Source organism: Furipterus horrens, unplaced genomic scaffold, assembly GCF_987537825.1.
Source record: "Furipterus horrens unplaced genomic scaffold, mFurHor1.1.pri manual_scaffold_4, whole genome shotgun sequence".
NCBI lineage: Eukaryota > Metazoa > Chordata > Mammalia > Chiroptera > Furipteridae > Furipterus > Furipterus horrens.
Window position 1 is genome coordinate 62,317,633 of NW_028327174.1, and position 18,488 is coordinate 62,336,120.

General features: G+C 43.1%; 1 protein-coding gene across 1 annotated transcript in view; it reads left to right on the forward strand.

Annotated features, from left to right (window-relative positions):
- Positions 1-18,488, forward strand: part of RASSF3 (Ras association domain family member 3) — a 76,228-nt gene that overhangs the window by 12,194 nt on the left and 45,546 nt on the right. The window lies entirely within an intron of this gene.

The following is an 18,488-nucleotide window of genomic DNA, read 5'->3' on the forward strand; positions in this document are numbered from 1 at the left end:
CCATGTGTCTGTTAGGTAAGTGGAAATCTTCAGAGCGTTGCTCTTGAGTCCTCTGCATACGTACTTTAGATGCTTCCCCTTTTCTGCGGTCAGCTGAACTTCAGGTTATTTTTTTGCTTACTTTGTTTGTACCTCAGGGACATTACATATTCTGGCATTTTGAAATACCTTACAGCGTGTTTCAGACTGACATCACTGAAACAAGGAGCAAAATACTTGTTCCTCCTGTAATTATATGACACAGGGATAATCGCTAAGAGAGCATCCGTGTCCTGTGCAATACACCATGGGATACGGAGGGTGGGGAGCTGCATGGTGTGTCTCTTACTAAGCGTGTAAGAAAGGGGTGACTGGAAGTGGCTGTTTGTCTTTCATTTATTTAGTGCCACTTTTTCAGCCACTGTGGTAGAATTTGGAGAAACCTAAGTTACCTTATAAATAGACTAGGGTGGGAGGACAAACAACTACAAACAGCACCTACTGAAGAGCATATTTATACTATTTACTTAGAAGCTTATTTTTTTGTTGAAAAATTGCAAGTAGATGGACTCTGGCATCCCTGTCTACTTTAGGCTTGCCTCTGATGAAAGTTGTTGCCTAATATCATACTCTGATTAACTCCTGTTTGCTCTGATTTAATTTGTTCTTCTTATAGAGTCATTTAAGTGGGCCTTTTAAAAGGATGTGAAGAGTTATTTCTGGCTTTAGACAGATTATGAACGCCCTTATCAATGACTCTTAGACAAGTTTACTCTGAAAATTTACCACAAATGTTTGTTTTGAGGAATATTTTTTGATATTTTGCCAGTTAAGGAATAGAAATTGATGTGTATATGATATAGTTCTCAAACAGCAAAACAAACAGAAACTGAAAATATCTTGTGAAAACAGAAAACAACATAGCTACATGCATTACGGAGGAGGAAAATACCACTAAAATGAAGTTGACATTCCATAGCGTTTTACAGTTAATAGAGCATTCCAAGGGCATTAAAATGCACTTGATTTCTTGGACTCTAATATCAGTGAAACGTTGAAATGAGAGATGAAGCTAACAAGTTATTTTTTTTTAAGTATATTTTATTGATTATGCTATTATACTTGTTCCAATTTTTTCCCCTTTGTCTCCCTACCCAGTACCCACCTTCCCTCTAGCAAACCCCCTCCCCCAGCCTTAATTCATGTCCATGGATTGTGCATATAAGTTCTTTGGCTTCTCCATTTACTTTACTATTCTTAACATCCCCTTGTCTTATTTTGTACCTACCCATTATGCTTCTTAACCTGCGCCATTTCCCTCTTTCGCCCCCTTTCCCCTCCCAGCTGATACCCCTCCATATGATCTCCATTTCTCTGATTCTGTTCCGCTCTAGTTGTTTGCTTAGTTTGTTTTTGCTTTTTAGTTTCAGTTGATAGTTGTGAGATTGTTGTCGTTTTACTGTTCATAGTTTTGATCTTCTTCTTTTTCTTAAATAAGTCCCTTTAACATTTTATATAATTAGGGCTTGGTGATGATTAACTCCTTTAGCTTTACCTTGTCTGGGAAGCAGTTTATCTGCTCTTCCATTCTAAATGACAGCTTGCTGGATAGAGTAATCTTGGTTGTAGGTCCTTGCTTTTCATCACTTTGAATACTTCTTGCCAGTCCCTTCTTGCTTGCAAAGTTTCTTTTGAGAAATCAGCTGATAGTCATATGGGAACTCCTTGGTTGGTAACGCTCTGCTTTTCTCTTCTGCTTTTAAGATTCTCTCTTTATCTTGAACTTTTGGCATTTTAATTACAGTGTGTCTTGTGTGGTCCTCTTTGGGTCCAACTTGTTTGGGACACTGTGCTTCCTGGACTTGTATGTCTGTGTCCTTCACCAAATTAGGAACATTTTCTTTTGTTGTTTTTTCAGATAAGTTTTCGACTTTTTGCTTTTCCTCTTCTTCTTCTGGCATCTCTATGATTTGGATGCTGGCACTTTTGGAGATGTTCCAGAGTCTTCTTACTCTCTCGTTTTTTTGAATTCTTGTTTCTTCATTCTGTACTGGTTGACTGTTTATTTCTTCCTTATGTTCCAATTCATTGATATGAGCCCCAGCTTCCTTCTCTTCAATATTGGTTCCCTGTGGATTTTTTTTTATTTAACTCAGTGTAGCCTTCATTTCTTCCCTTATGTGTTTGCCTTATCAGTGAGTTCTCTGAGCATCCATAGACCCAGTGTTTTGAACTCTGCATCTAATAGGTTGGCTATTTCTGTTTCATTTACTTCTTTTTATGGGATCTTGTTCTGTTCTTTCATTTGAGCCATATTTTTTTTTCCTTAATTTGGCAGCCTCCCTGTGTTTGCTTCTGTGTATTAGGTAGAGCTGCTTTGACTCCCTGTCTCTGGGCACCTGTTACGTTGTAAGGGGTGGAGCCTTAGGTATTTGTCAGTGCTAGGTGACCCATTTCACCACGTTGTGGTGCTGTATGTGAGGGAGGGGTCAGAGGGGGAACAATGCTGCTTGCTCAGACTTGCCCCTTTTCCAGTCACTTCACCCACTTCCCATATGTGACAGGCGCCCTCTAGCTGTTGCCCTGGTTGTGGTTCCCAGAGTGGGTGGGTCTGTGGACATTCTAGGACCATGGGGGCCCCTTTAACAGACTCTCCTGAGAGACAGGCAGTTTATTCCGCTGCCCCAACCCCCACTGGTTTTCACAGCCAGAAGCTATAAGGCTTTATTTTCCTGGAGCTGGAACCCTGGGCTGCCTGGTCTGGCCTCAGGCTGGGATCACTCCCCAGGTGTCTCTCCCAGTTTTTATCTGCCACGTGAATGTGGGATCACGTGTTCTGCTGGCTGCCGCCACACCATGTCCTCTCCACCCCTCCTACCCATCTGGATGAATATTTTTTCTTTAAATCCTTGGTTGTCGGCCTTCCATAGAGTTCAATTTCTGGCAGTTCTGGTTGTTTTTTGTTTTGAAGTGAGTTGTGATCCTTCTTATGGTTTTTCAAGGAGGTGAATCATGTCTATCCACGCCTCCATCTTGGCTGCAAGTCCGAAACTAACAAGTTTTAAATGGTTTAGGCCTTAAGCAGATCCAGGTTCACTGACCTCGCAAAGGTGAATTCAGGGGTACTTGACTGTAGTCACTGATTCCCTTAAGGTCTGTTTCTGTTTATTTTAAACAGGCTTGTGGGTTGCTTTTTTTTTTTTGGCCAGTTTTCCTTTGGGAGGAAGGTACGCCCTTTTAGATCTCTCTGAAGTTTGAAAGTGGCTTTCCTGCTTTCCCTGATGACCGGAGGTGGTGATGTGTGACATGGTGCAGTTGGAATGAGTATGGTGGTGCTGCTGTGCCAGGTGCGGCTCGATCCTTGGCTGTCCTGTTGGCCATTGCTAGAGGACATTTGTACTATAAACTGTACCTAAAGCATGATCATTCCTGCCATTTGATGGAGAGGATTTGGAGGTGGGGCATGTAGGGAAACGGGGGTATCCTTTCAGAAAGGCACACCTAGCATCACTATCATCAACTCAACTTACAATTCATTCCCGCCCAGCTGGTGTGGCTCAGCTGGTTGGCGCATCATCCTGTAACTGAAAGGTTACGGGTTTGATCCCTGATCCAGGTTCATATGGGAGGCAACCAATCGATGCTTCTCTCTCACACTGATAGTTCTCTCTCTCCTTGCCTTTCTCCCTTACCCTCTCTAAAAGCAATGAAGAAAAGTATCCTTGGGTGCGGATTAAAAAAGAAAAATGTTTTCCCAGCATAGGTAGTTCTGTACAGTTTCAAAATTAACATTACAATGAATCTTGCTTTCTTGAGGTGAGGACTCGTCGTCGTCGGCAGCCGTCTGTCTCGAGAGACGATGGTGTAGCTTCTTAAGAGTCTATCTGCACCGCCGAGAATGGTTGTGCAGTCCGACTCGGGAGTGACATGGTATCTGTCTCCTCCCGTGTTGAATTGACATCTTGCAATGACGCTGAAGCTACAGAGCCTGGGCAGGGTAATATGGAGGGTCTGCTGTTGCCCATGCAGCAGACCCCCCCCTCTCTTCGCAGCTGAAGGGTCCAAGGGAAAGACGGAGTCGATACAGCTTGGGTTCAGGTGCGCCGCAGGAGTTGCCGGTGTTGACCACAACATCAAACCGCCTTAGGGACTCCGGCTCCGGATTTTCTGTCGGGGTTTACTCCCTTAGCCTTTCCCCTGAAGAGGTATGCCGCAAGGCAGCGGAGGTTTTTTGGAGTCAGAGTTTTCCTTCTCTGATGTACCCTGACTGGAAGATCGAACCAGCGACACTTAGCTCGCAGGCCGACGCTCAATCCACTGAGCTAAACCAGCCAGGGGTTGGTGAGGACTAAAAACTCTCTTACTATTGAGAAAAAGAAAGGGAAGTGGATTTTATCATGGACTAACGGATGCATATCCTTAATTAATTGACAATTGACTGCAAGTAGCTGTCCTGATATCAGGCAGCTGTGTTATGTCAGTGCTGTTATTGTGGGCCAGTCGTTTCACCCCTTTAAGTCTCAATTTCCTCATGTGTAGAGTAGCAGCATGCCTGTCAAATAATAAGCAGTAATAAATATTAATAATTGTTATTTTTTAAAAGATTCTACTAGAAATGATCACATACTTTTCATTACAGGGTGCTAGGCTGAATTGAGAGCTGACAGTGGTTCAGAGAATTGAAGGGAGCTCATAATCCATTAAAGAACAAAAGATGGCAGGAAATTAGGTTGTATCTCTGACTTAAGTGACCAAAATGAATTGGGAATCTCAAGGTAATTGATCCAGAAAGAACTTCTGTCAGTCCTGGATGCTTAATTTTCTGTCTCTCTCTGTCTCTGTCTGCCTTGTCTCTGTGCGTCTGTCTCTCTGCCTCTCATGTCTCTGTGGTGCCTGTTTTTTGATAAAGGGGCTTTTGCCTTCTGACCAAGCCTGAGGCCACCTATCAAAGTCTTCACCAACTTCTGAATGAGCAGGCTTATTGAAAGTGTGGTTCTTTTTGCCCAACCCAATAGTTTATGTATTGAATATAAGTTAATACATTGTATTTTTTTTTTTTTAACTTCCTCTGTTTTCTCTCTTTATCTGCCTCTGGCTGCAGTTTTGCTCGAGGCTGCTGGCTTGACCCCTGACAACTTTTCTCCAGAAGGTTTAGATCACCGTGTGCTCATTATTTAGGGACTTAGTCACTATCTTGTTTCTGGTTTTTCTAAGATCAGATCGAGTGAGGTAATTTATGTGAACTATGTAACGCAGTGCAAAGGGAGACGCTGTGGCTGTCCGAGCCCAGTTCCCGCGCAGTGGCTGGCTTCCCGGCCTCTGGTCTCCCACCCAGTGTCCTGTCTCCTCTCTAAAGAATCTCAGCCTCGTTGGACACATCCACAGTTTGGAAACAAGCTTGCTTATGCAAAATTTGAATGCAGGCAAAGAAGCAGCTCAGTGAGTCATGTGACCTGCTTGGCTAACTCTTCGGAGTTCATTTATACTCTGTAAAACTGGCATGAGTGTTGGGATCTGGTGGGAAACCTCTTCCTTAAAGCCACGTGAGCCTCCTGGGATTTGCTCTTCCCTCTTCACTGCTATCCTCCCTTTCCTTTGGCTCTGTGTCTTACAATAAATTGGCTGTCTAAAACTGGCTTTATATTCTGAATGTCATTATGAATATTTTTATCACTTAAAATATTTTAAAATTTGAGCTGTAATATTACTGATATACTCTTATGTAAATGGTTATCATTAATTCATATAAAGGACTTGGAACATTATCTAGCATATGAGTGCATATTCAGTAAAGGTTAACTATTATTATTTCTAGTGGTATTAGCATTATTAATTAAAAGCAGTTTGGAAGGAGCTTTTTTCCCCTTCATTTTAACAGTTTTTAATGAAATTTGTATATAAGATTACTTTACTCCTGCATCTTCTCAACAGTTTCTTCCTTGTATTTGCCCCTTTCCTCTCCTACTTGGTGAGATTTGACTTTACGTTCAAGGACCACTTTGTGGTCTTTGTTCAGCGTTAGTCCAGCGATAACCACCTTGCTGGGGTGGAAGTCCACGTGGACAGGCGCACCATTAGCTTTCTCCCACTGCACTCGTTCGGCATCGATGACAGATTGCTTCCTGTGAACCTGGGCTGCTTTGCCCGTTCGCCGGCCTTTGCCGTGTCCTCCGCAACCTAAACTTCATCATCCTTTCGGATGGGCGTGGGTGGAACACTGCACGTCTGTCTCAGCTCTTTGGAAAGAGGAGACACAAGGTTTGCGAATGTGGGAAGGTACGATGAAATGCCTTTTACAGTTCTTGCCCCGGGCAGAAGTCACAAAAGACTGAACTTTATTTTGGCCTCTGGTGCTTCAGCGATGGTGGCAAAAAGGGAAGAGTTGTCAGGAGCTTTTTATTTACCAAGAGAATGTGGTTCAGTAGAAAAGCCTAGGGATCTATAAATGGGAGACTGTCTTGGTTTTGGGTCTATCAGTTACCAGTTCTGGGAGCTGGAGCAAGTTCTTTAACTTCTTTGAGTTAAAAAACTTCATTTTTAAAATCTTTATAACAGGTACAGGGGGGTTAAATGAGAGAGACAGTGTGTGTGGAAAGTATTCCGAGATTATAAATGGTTGCGTATACAAGCGTGACCGCCTCACAGGTGTGTTTATTTAGAGCCTCTGCTATAAAATATTCTACTTTTTAAAAATATTTTTTAAAAGATTTTATTTATTTATTTTTAGAGAGAGGGGAAGGGAGGAAGAAGGCGAGGGAGAGAAACATCCATGTGTGAGAGAAATATCAATTGGCTGCCTCCCACATGCCCCCACCTGGGGTCCTGGCCTGCAGCCCAGGCTTTGCCCTGAGAACTGGGGACCTTTTGCTGTTTGCAAGATGACGTCCAACTCACTGTCTCTTGTAACTTGATTACAAATTCTCAGTGATATTGGGGCTGACCCTTATTTGATAAATAATTGTTGAAAACGAGTTATTCCCCAAGCTCATTCATGTATGTTTATTTCTATATGCATAGTAGTGATTTGTGTTTGGGAACCTGAACAATTATACCTAAGCAGCAAGTTTAAATTACTTTATGAATTGATTGTGCTGTTGATTAAGCCCTCAGATGCTTTGGAGAAAGATGACAATCCAGCTCATAGGTGGATGCATCAGAGGACTTGAGCAAATTTCATTTGAAGCCTTCCAGGTTATCCTGTCTGTGAGCTTCACGAGGGCTGGCTACATCTGTCTTGCTCACCCCGGTATCCTCATTGCTAGTGTGCCTGGTGCAGGGCACAGGAGGGAGCCCATCAATATTTGTTATTGATCACGTGATTTCCGTTTGATCAGACTTGCATCGGAATTATAGTAAAAAAGTTGGTTCAGGGCAGTGAAGCAGATTTCTTTTGCTTTAAGGGGAGTAATAATAAAATAAAACAATGGTAATAGATTCTGTATTATATGAAAGTGGGAAATTCAGGTGAAATGGAAAGTGTTTTGGGCTGGGGATGTGGAGACCTGGGTCCTAGGCCTGCTCCTTTATTAACTAGCAGCGGTAACTCAGGAGAATTACTTAACCACTGGGGCTTGTTTCTTCCTCAAGGGCCCCTTCCAGTTCTGTGGCAGATTTATTCTAGATGTGAATTCCTGATTTGGGGGGAAAGTAACAGAGATAAGGCTTTGAAAGGGATTCCATGAAAAGTATTAAGATGCCACATGAATTTGTTTGGGAACAGCTATCTTAGGTCATAGCTGGTTGGATGGGGTTGAACTTAACTGAATCGATTAGTCATTAGTGTTTGAGAATAAGTACTGTATATGTAGTATATAAAATTATCTCTTTTCCTAAAGATGGAATGTCTTGGGAAAGAAACCAAAGGGGCATGAGTGGTGTATGTGCCAACAAGAATGGGTTTCATGCAAGCCAGAGGGAACACTTAATTGTTCTGAACTTGTATATTGCAGGAGTTACTAATCTAATGTCAAGGGGTATTTAAGAAAGCCCACCAGCAGTGTGACATTCCTCAAGGACAGGGCAGGATGAATGTTACCAGAGTCATCTGCTTACTGGGAATGCTAGCAGTTTAGTCACTGTCTCCTGGAAGGTTCAGTGCTTGTGGGTTGGTGCAGCATTTGGGAGTAAAGAATTATTCATTTCCTTTGGAAGATTTAAATTATTTTTTTTCTTTCAGTGTTTCCTTTGTTCCAGCTGGTTTGTACATACCCTTGCCCAGTAATTGTTCTTAGAAAACTTCTTTAGCAAATTAAATTCTATTATAAAACATCAGAGCCTATTGTCTAATACAACATATCCAGATGTGAGGCTTCCAGAGGCTGCTGCCCTCCTGCCCACATTCTGTAGAGTGCCTTACTTAGCCTCTCTATTCCCTGATTCTACGATATCCACCCAATTTAAGGCTCATTTCTTACCATGTCTTGTCCTGTGATTGCTACAGGTAAATTTTAGTATTGCCTTCCTGATATAAGTGAAAATTCTTAGGCGTTATAATTATAAGGACCTTTGCTTTATAGAGGCCATGTCAAATGATTCTTGAGTGTGATGATTAATTTTAATTCATCATTGAGACATTGTCTTTTCCGAGAAGAATTATTTTTAATCTGAGCCATTTATTTAGAACTTTCATATGTTTTAAATTTCCTTTATACTTCAGGGGTTGTTTCAGCAGGGTCCCTAAGGGGAAAGATATTTCTTCAAAATTGGCCTTTTAAACAGTTGAGGGATTATTATTTAAGATAATATAACTTTAACTCCAAAGAAATGGATTAGCTGGAATGGTTCCTTTTAACCTGAAGAGTCTGAGGTTTTCTGCTATTCTTTAAGCTAGACCAAACATGCTTAAGTGCTTGCTTCTTACATTTTGTATTTGAATTTGAAATGTTGGCCATATGAAAATGAGTATCATGTCGAAATGGTTTAGGTGAACTATAGTGTTGTGTTAGTATTTTGTGTGAAGTAAAGCACTGAGTGGCCAGATCCTAAATGTTACCGTTATTAAACGTTATTTGAATGATATCTGAATTCACACACAGGCATTCCATTCATTTAGGCACATAATTGATTTTTAGCCACTTTAGTGAACAGAAGGGAAAATGTGGGCTGAACTGTCAGGTGATAGATTTCCCCAGTTGTATAATTTGTCACCAAAAAGATAAAAATATAAAGTTACAAAGCTGCTTGGAAGTTTTGAACCTTTCTTTGTGGCTGTCAGAACACATATCCAGTCATGCCCACCTCAGGGGTGTGTTCTAGCTAGCCGGCTGTCAGTGGCTGTTTAGTGGTTGAGGTGCGGGATGAATGTGGTGACGTTGGAGTGACAGGGGGTCAGGTGGGGGAGTGGCCAAGCTGGAGATTGGTGAACTGGGAGGATTTGGTCGCATTGAATGTGGGTGTCGGGGTGGTGAGTGGGAGCAGTCAGGGAAGAGTTGTGGGTTTCAGGTTTACATGGCAGGAAGATGATGCTGTCACTCACCAAGAAAGGGAATATGGAAGAAATCAGATTTGGGAGGATATGCTCAGACAATGTGTTGATTCCAGGCAGTCAGTAAATACTGAATGAATCAATCTGGGCGTGTGTATTATTTGAGACATCTGAAGGGTATCAGAGTTTCCTGGGCTTGTCCAGAGATCGACAAGGTAGACCTGGTCTGGGGAGAGCGCTTTGGGATTTGTTGAAGAAGCCATGAGGTCTTCAGAAAGAAGCATGGAGGATACGAGCATTTAAAGGGTCGGTCTAGAATAAGGGTGTGTCCCTGGAGATAAGCAAGGTGAGTGGGCAGGGGGGTAGGAAGACAACTGGGACAGAGTGGGTGTCCTGGGAGCTGAGGTCAGGCCCCATCACAAGAACAAGGCCTTGGCCAGTCGGAAAAATGCTGCAGAAAAGTCAAGAAGTTGAGCCGCTGGCGGTGGGGTAGTCTCTGGAGACCTGGAGCAGAGTCTCTTCACTGAGCTGGAGGCTGGGAGTCTGCGGGCGGTGGGGAGAGGAGTGCGTAGCAGTGGAGGAAATGGGGAACATGAGTGTAGGCCGCTCTTCCGTGAAGCATGGCTGGGAAGGAAAGGACAGTAATAAAGGCAGGAGGCCATGAGGTGGAGGGAGGTTGTATGGAGCTGTCACCATTTTTAGATGAGACATGAGTGAGAAGAAAGAGCAGGTGTTGGGAGTGAGGATACAGGTGAGGAAGAGGGGAGTGTTGAAGGAGAAGGCTGCCTTCCAGTGAAGGGGATGGTATTTGAAGAACAGACGTGGGGATTTAAATCTGGAAACATGTACATGATACAAGCGGTGGGTTGATGACGAGGGGTTTGATGAGTCGCAGGTGGACATTGCAGGAGGAAGTGGGTGTGCGTGTGTGTGGAGAGAAACCCACAGAGGCAGAAGAGGGAGTGCTGGTTTTTCTGGAGAACCAGCTGGTGGTGCGGGTGGGGCAAATGGCATCACCCTGTGGGTGTGGTCTGGGTGAGGAGGAGTCATTAGGGAGAAGTAATGTGGTCAGAGTTATTTATGATTTTGAAACCGATTGCTATTTATGGCAGTTAGATGGAGGCAGGGCTTTTGTTTGGGAGGCTATTGCAGTGACCCGGCTGCAGGTCCTTAGATCTAGAAATGGGGCAGCTGCAGTGGGAGAGAGGAGGGTTCCAGAAGTTGGCACCTGAATGACCAGTTGGGGGGAGGGCGAGGAGGGAATAGAAGGAGAAGGAAGTTGGAAGGCACCTGAGAGGCTGGCGCCACTGCCTTTGAGGAAATAGAGGACCCAGGAGGAGGAGGGTGGAGGAGCAGGTCTAGTGAGGGGGCAGGACAGCTCACTTTCAGCCACATTTACAGAACCTTTGTGTAGCATTCAGCTGGCAACCAGAATCAGGGTCTGAAGCCCCAGAGAGTGGCCGGGGCAAGAGACAAAGGTTTGTAGCATGAGATCATCATCCTGGAATTGGAATTATCTACGATTTATTTGAAGGAACAAGAGAAAAATAAATCTTGATGTGACTATAGACTGTAAAAGTAAATTTCTCAAACGATTTCAGTTATGTTTTTAACTTTTAGAACAAAGCCTTTGATGACTAGAATGTGGATATGCCCCTTCCCTCCAAGTAGCTGAAAATTAGCATGACAAGATGTTAGGAAATAAATTCAATAAGATTTAATAGAAATGCTGTTATTTTAATTGGTTTTTCCTCTCGGGTTAAAATGTTTCTTTAATCCTTTTGTTTATTATTATTATTTTTTTAATTTATTTGTTTATTTTATTTTTAGAGAGAGGGGAAAGGAGAAAGAGGGAGAGAAACATCACTGTGTGGTTGCCTCTCACTTGTGCCTCCAACTGGGGACCTGATGTGCAACCTAGTCATGTGCCCTGACTGGGAATTGAACCAGCGACACTTGGCTCTCAGGCCGACGCTCAATCCACTGAGCCACAGCATCCAGGGCTTTGTTTATTATTTTTGATAAGAGACTTCACAAGACTGGTGGGGACTAGCTGGTTATATTTTTGCAGTCTTTGAAGATGAAATATACTGTGTTGTGTGTGGTATCATTGCATTTTAGTCCCTGGCTTTGGCACCAGTGGATACCTATGCAAAGTCCAGAGAAGAATTAAGAAACAAGAAGAAAAACAGAAACCCTAAATGGTTTCTATTTCTTTTTGGGAAATAGGCTGATTACAATTTGCATTTAGCTAAATACTGGTTTGTAGAGTCTTGCTTTGGGATTTCCCATAAAATCTACTTTTGTCTGCCTTCCTTCCTAAAATGTATAGGCAGGTAATATTGCTGTTCTGGGGAAATGAATACTTGAAATATGTGGGACTTCCAGCACGTTGGTGGACTTTCTAGAATTTGTGTAGGCATGTGAGTGTTCTCCCCAAACCTCTCTACTCTGTTGAACTATCTGTAGTACTTCCATTTTGATTTAATGCTGCAGAAGAGAGATTACTCTTTCTGCTTTAATGGTATCGACAAACGTTTATTGAGAGTGCCTGCTTTATTCCCAGTGGTTGGCTCTGGGGCTTCAGGGAGGAATAAGCCAGTACACCCTGCCCTCGAGAGCACGCTCTCTGGTAAGAAGTCACAAAGAACCATTGTGATGTTGTGATTTATAACAAGGAATATATGTTTGTTCCTGGAACAAAACTTCAAAAACCCTTGACATTTCCTAAGTGGTAAGGGCTATAAAAGTGAGAAGAGTGTCTTTTGGTATTCATAACAAGCCCCTTTCAACCACACTTCAGTTTGTTAAATGAGGTGACTTTTGAAAACTCCCTAAGTATCCAGAGGCTGGTTGCCAGGGGAACCAACCACATGATTAGAGGGTCTGGGGTGGGGACCAGAGATTGAGTTCAATTAGCAATGCCAATGATTTAATCAATTGTGTCTGTGTAATGAAGCCTCCATATAAATGCTAACTGAGGGGGTTTGGAGAGCTTCCTGGTGGGTGAACATGTGGGGGGTGCTGGGAGGGTGGCCTATGGAGGGTACATGAAACTCTGAGCCCCTTCCCATCTGCCTTAACGCTATACATCTCTTCCATGCGCTGTTCCTGGGTTGTGTTCTTAATAAGTGGGTAATAATAAATTAAGAAGGCACTCCCTAAGTTCTGCAAGCCATTCTGGCAAGTGATCAAACACAAATTGGGGGTCTTGGGACAGTCAGAAGCAAAAGGTGACAACCTGGACTTGGCCATTGACAACTGAAGTGGGAAGGCGGTCTTGTGAGACTGAGCCCTTGACTAACCTTCGGGGTCTGTGCTAACCTCTGGTAGATAGTGTTAGAACTGAATTATTGATAAATGGTAGAACACCCAGGTGATGTCTGCAGAGACTTGCTTGGTGGTGGTGGTGGTGGTGGTGAACCTCATGCATCTGGTGTCAGGACTGAAGTTTTGTGAGTAGTGGGTCAGGGAGTACAGAAAAAGGTTTTTTATTTCAGCTGTAAAGAGTGTTGTCAACACACGTGGCAGAGGCACACTGACTTTTGACAACAGTGATGACTCACGTTTATGGAGCACTTACAAGGCATTTTACCTTTGTAGGTTTAGTTCGTCCTCACACCCACGCAGAGAAGTAGGCAAGGTTTATTCTCTTTGCACAGACGAGGCACAGAGAGGTTAAATAGTAGCTGGTAAATAGGGGAACCAGAATTAGAGACTGAGCAGTCTGGTATGAGAACCCACAGTTTTAAGGAGTCGGGGGAGTGACGTCTATTTAGGTGATGCCCACATTAGCAAAAATCAGGATGAGGCACTCAGTGCTGAGTGCATGGAGCTTGGGCTGGGGCTTGGGAGACAATGGGAGGGAAATCATAAGGTTAAGCTTAAATGAAGCCGGGATGAACTAGTCTGAAGTCAGGAGGTGGAGAGGGATGAACCAATTCTGAATATAGGCAGTGTCTCCTTTTACATTAAGGTTTACCATGAAATCCCTAGAAATACATATTTTGCATGTATTGCGTATTTACTGTAGACATTCAGAAGCAGCCTAGGACATTTTAGTTTATAGTGTTCTCGTTTTTCATACTGATTACACTCATTGTCATCTAAAAAAGTGTGCATGTATAAATAACATGGGTGGAAATTATGGTGATTATATTGGAAGTGGCTCACAATTCCAAAAACGTTGGGGTTTCTGCATGGGTTATTGTAATTTTAAAAGAGCAGTCTTTAATTAGTAGGCTTTGGAAATTTGTTTCAAGGGGTGGTAAATGAAGGAGTTCTAGAAGTTGGCTGTATATTGCTGCACTTTTTGTTTACCTGTCAAATCAGAAAGAAGATTTAAAGGACTTAGGTGTGTGTTTCAAAAATTAAAACAGGTGACTCACAGCCTATTGACGCACTGAGATTACTTCAGTGTTTGCAGTATTACTGAGCAGTGAACATGCGCAGAGCTTAGTACTACATAGAGTTGGGTTTATTACAAGAGAGTCTGGGATTATATGGGAAGACCAACATAATATGATGCCACTTGTGAACAGTAACAGCTGTGTAATGAGCATAGAGCAACCCAGAAGAGATTAAGATAAATGCATTTAGGAGACCCATAAAAATGCCCTTGGTTTATTCATGGGCAGCTGTTGAGCAGTGGGAACCTGGAGTCTGAATAGAAAAAGGCACATCTAATTAGAAATACTGCCTGAAGGTGGTACAAGCTTGGCTTTGGATGTTGGAGGGAAAGAAGCTTAAACAATGACTGAGTGTCTTTGTTGAGAAGGTTTAGATTGGGTCAAAAATATGAGTTTTCTAGACTTAGTTTCAGAAATGTCACACGTGTCTCTTAATAGGGATCATCTCTAGGGTTAGATAGGTAGTGTGAGCAGTTACTTTCTGGAAGCAATCCCCACAGTATGTCTGTGAGATTGGGATAGCTCTTAATTTAGGATATTCCCTTCCACTCCTTCTTTCTTTTTTTTAAAATATGCTTTATTTATTATGCTGTTACAGTTGTCCCAATTTCTTTTCCCTTTGTTCCCCTCCACCCAGTGACCCCCCGCTATGTCCAGTTGTCCCCCCCGCCTTAGTCCATGCCCATTGGTTGTACATATAGTTCTTCTCAACATCTTCCTTTCTGCTCCACTCCCTCCTCCTATGCTTTTTAATTCCTGTACCAGCTCCCTCCCTTTACCCCCTTCCCCCTCCCTGCTGACCTCCCCCCTATAATGTTCCCCATACCTATAATGCTTTTCCCACTCTCATTGCCTACTTAGTTTGCCTTTGTTTCGATCCCCTAGCTTCTGTTGTTGGTTGTTGTGATACAGTTTTCATTTTAATGTTCATAGTTTTGATCCTCCTTCTCCTAAACAAGTCCCTTTAACATTTCCTATAACAGTGGTTTGGATCTGATGAACTCCTTCAGTTTTACTTTGTCCTGGAAGCACTTTCTCTGCCCTTCTATTCTGAATGACAGTTTCACCGGATAGAGTAATTGTGGTTGTAGGTTTTTGCTTTTTATTACTTTTGACTATTTCTTGCCAGTCCCTTCTCGCCTGCAGACTTTCTTTTGAGAAATCAGCTGATAGTCTTATTGGGACCCCTTTGTACATAATTCTTTTCTTCTCTCTTGCCGCTTTTAAGATTCTCTCTTTATCCTTAATTTTTGACATTTTGATTATATTGTGTCTTGATGTGGTTCTCCCTGGATCCAGTTTTTTTGGAACTCTGTGCTTCCTGGACCTGTAAGTCTGTTTCCTTCCCCAAGTTAGGAAAGTTCTGCCTATTATTTTTTCACATAATTTTTCAATTTCTAGTTCTTCACTTTCCGGCAACCCTATGATTTGGATGTTGGCCCGCTTATAGCTGTCCCAGAGGTTTCTGAGCTTCTCCTCATTTTCCTCACTTTTCATTTCCTCTTTCTGCACTGGTTGAGTGTTTGTTCCTTCCCTATGTTCCGATTTGTTGATTTGATCCCTGGTTTTCTTTCCCTCACCACTAGTTTCGTATCTGTTTTTGTTCATTTCAACAGAACTAGCCTTCATTCCGTCCCCATCTTGTTTAAGATCTGCTGTTAGGTCTGTAAGCATTCGTATAACCAAAGCTCTGAACTGTGCCTCAGAAAGATTTCCTATTTGCTGATGCATTAGATCGGATATTTATTGGCTGGTCAGCTGCGTCACTGGGATCTCTATCATGATCTCTACCATCCTGATAGTTTTGTGTTTACCTTTGTTTCCTGGGTGGGGCTCACACCTATGCTATAGGGGGCAGAGCCCTGTGCACTGATCACTACCAGGCGACCCTTCTTACCACGCTGTGGTGTTTTCTGTGGGGGCGGGGGTCCAAGACGGATTCCTGCCGTTCACTCTCCACTGAGAAACTGGGAGCTTCTTCCTCTGTCCCCACCCCCTCCAGCCTTCACAGTCTGAGGCAATGGGGATCTGCCTTCCCCGGCATTGGAATCGCGAGCTGAGGGGTCTGGTCTGCAGCCAGGGATGCTTCCCAGGTGTTTCTTGCCTCTTTAAATACAGATGTCCATGCTTACTGCTGTCCTGCTGTCCCGCTGTCCCGCTGCTGCCGCCGCTGCCAGCACAGCTTGACCTCTCTGCCCTGGCTTCACCCCTCCTACCTGTCTGGACAAGCACCACTTCTTTATAACTTCATACGGTGGACTTCCATGTACCTTTATTTTCTGGAACTTCTGGTTATTTCTGGTTTTGCGGTAGATGTATTTGTTCTTAGTTGTGGAGGGAGATGGAGCGGGTCAATCTAGGCCTCCATCTTCGCCGGAAGCCCCTTCCACTGTTTCTCTGTAGTTATCAAATCAGATATTTCTGCTAAAGAGTCGAAGATTGTAATAAAAAAGGAAATGAAAGGAAATTGTTTTTGAATTATTTTATTGTCAAAGTAAATATGAATTTCTTGAAACAGATCAAAATAATAAGAAAAAATATTATAAATAGTTCAGAATGCAGTAATTACGAAAAGTATTATGAATGCCGTTTTTATTACATCCTTTTAGAAGATACAACATTGCAGATACTGTTGAAGCCCTTGGAATCACTTCCTGGCCCCATTTTCTCCCTCTTTCTTTTCAGTACTTTTTAAAACCATTGCTGGCCATGTATTTTATACTTTCGCGGCGTGTGCCTGTGTAAGTAATGATTAATGGTGTTATTTTGCTGTTTTTTAAAACTTATAGAAGTGGTGTCATGTTACGTTTTCTCCTGTAGGTCGCTTCTGTTGGCCCAACCTTGTTTCTGAGCTTGATCCTTGTTGTTCTAGTTTATTCTTTTAAACTGCTGAACATACTAGAATGTATCCATTTTCCTGTTAATGGGCATTTAATTGTTATTTCCTCCCATTTTTCTCTATAACAAATGATATCGCAATAAACATTTTTATGTGTTTCCTTTTGTGCATGTGTGAGACTTTCTGTAGGTTATGGTCCCAGGAGTTGCTTAGTTGTAGGGACGGGAATGTATCTTCTTGTTCATTGGTCTTAGGGAGCACCTGCCTTAGGTGCTTTAGTTCCATCTTTAAAATGGGAAACTTGAGGATTAAGAGATTCTTTTTAACTTGTATGCTTGTATTTTCTTTTTTTTTTTTGAACATACACTGCACTTTAATGGTAAAAAGATACAAGTTTATAACATCTTATAAAAACTACCATTTAAAAGTGATCTTGTTCATTTGACATCCCCCTCCCCCATAGCAAAATAAGTATATTAAAAAAAAAAAAAAAGGGTGGAGAGAAGGGTAGGAGGGATTGTTAGGATAAAAGCCCCAGAGCTACAGCAGAGGCAGAGCATCTGGGGAGAGGGTTAAAAGTTGTGGCGGGACTGCGCCTTATTTAACCCTCCTATGTCAAGCCATGGGGCACAATCAGTAGCTAAGTGATGAGGAGGCTGTTGGGGGCGGACGGAAAAGACTTGGGATGCTGGGAAGGGCAGGGCTGGTAGGGCCTGGTACAGCAGCTCATCCAGGAACTGATGCTCTCTCCCAGGTCCCCAAATTCCACATCCTGGTCTCTGAGAACCTGCCCTATCTCCCTTTCCCTTCACTGCAAAGACACCTGAGGCATCCCTCCAGTGCTAGACCCCATCCCAGAAAATGGAGGGTGGGGTATTGGGCTCAGGAGCCTTTGCAGCGGTCTTAGTCTGTGATTTCCCTGGGGTATAAGTAGGGTTTCTGGGCCCTCTGGGCTCTTAAGTCACTCCTTTCACTTTCACCCCTTTGCTCCTCTCTTCTTACACACTGATGGCCGTATGCTTGTATTTTCTTGAACCTATAGTGGAACTATGAACACTTGTGATTTAGGGAAAAATGGGATACAAAATAATATATGTGTTAATGGTTTGTGAAGCCAACTGATGGTCATTGGCACCAATTCAGTGCCAGCAGGTATCCCCAATTTGGGGTGTGGTGAAGAAGGAAACTTTATTCAATACAGACAGCTCAGTTGTGACAGCAAGGCTGTGGGGAGAGCTCAGTAGTGTTAACAGCCCAATTATGAAACAGCACAGCTATGGAACAGCCTGCCTGTGAGGCAGCTCTGGGGCAAGACCCCCTGGGCGGGACAGCTCTGCTGTCCCCAGTCTGGTCCGCTTCCCTCTGCCCTGCTCCCTCAGGTTGGCTCCACTCTGCTCCTGCAAGACATCTTTGGTGTCTTTGGTGTTTTAGCTCCAGCCAGGGAAACACAGTCTTTAGTCTTCAATGGGAAGGGAAAGTGCACTCTCCAAGGCAGAGATAGGGTAGCTGACCTATGCATAGATAAGTCCCTGTTTCTGCTTCCTGATTGGTTTGTCTTCATGCAGATGAGGACTCCAAATCCTTGCAGTTTGATCCAGAAAGTACTGTCCTGATTGGTCCGAGTGGAGCCATTATGATTGGGTGGTAAGGGTGCTAATGGGAATATATCTGATTAGATAGGGAAAGACTCACTCCTCTTGGCTGAAATACAATTCCAGACTCAGTCACCAGAAACAGTGCAGGAGGCAGGCAGTTGAGTGCAGTCTACTTCTCCCTGAAGCACTGCTTGTGTGAGAAGATCCTGTTAGAAATGGCTGCTAAGCTCTTTTGTTTTTTG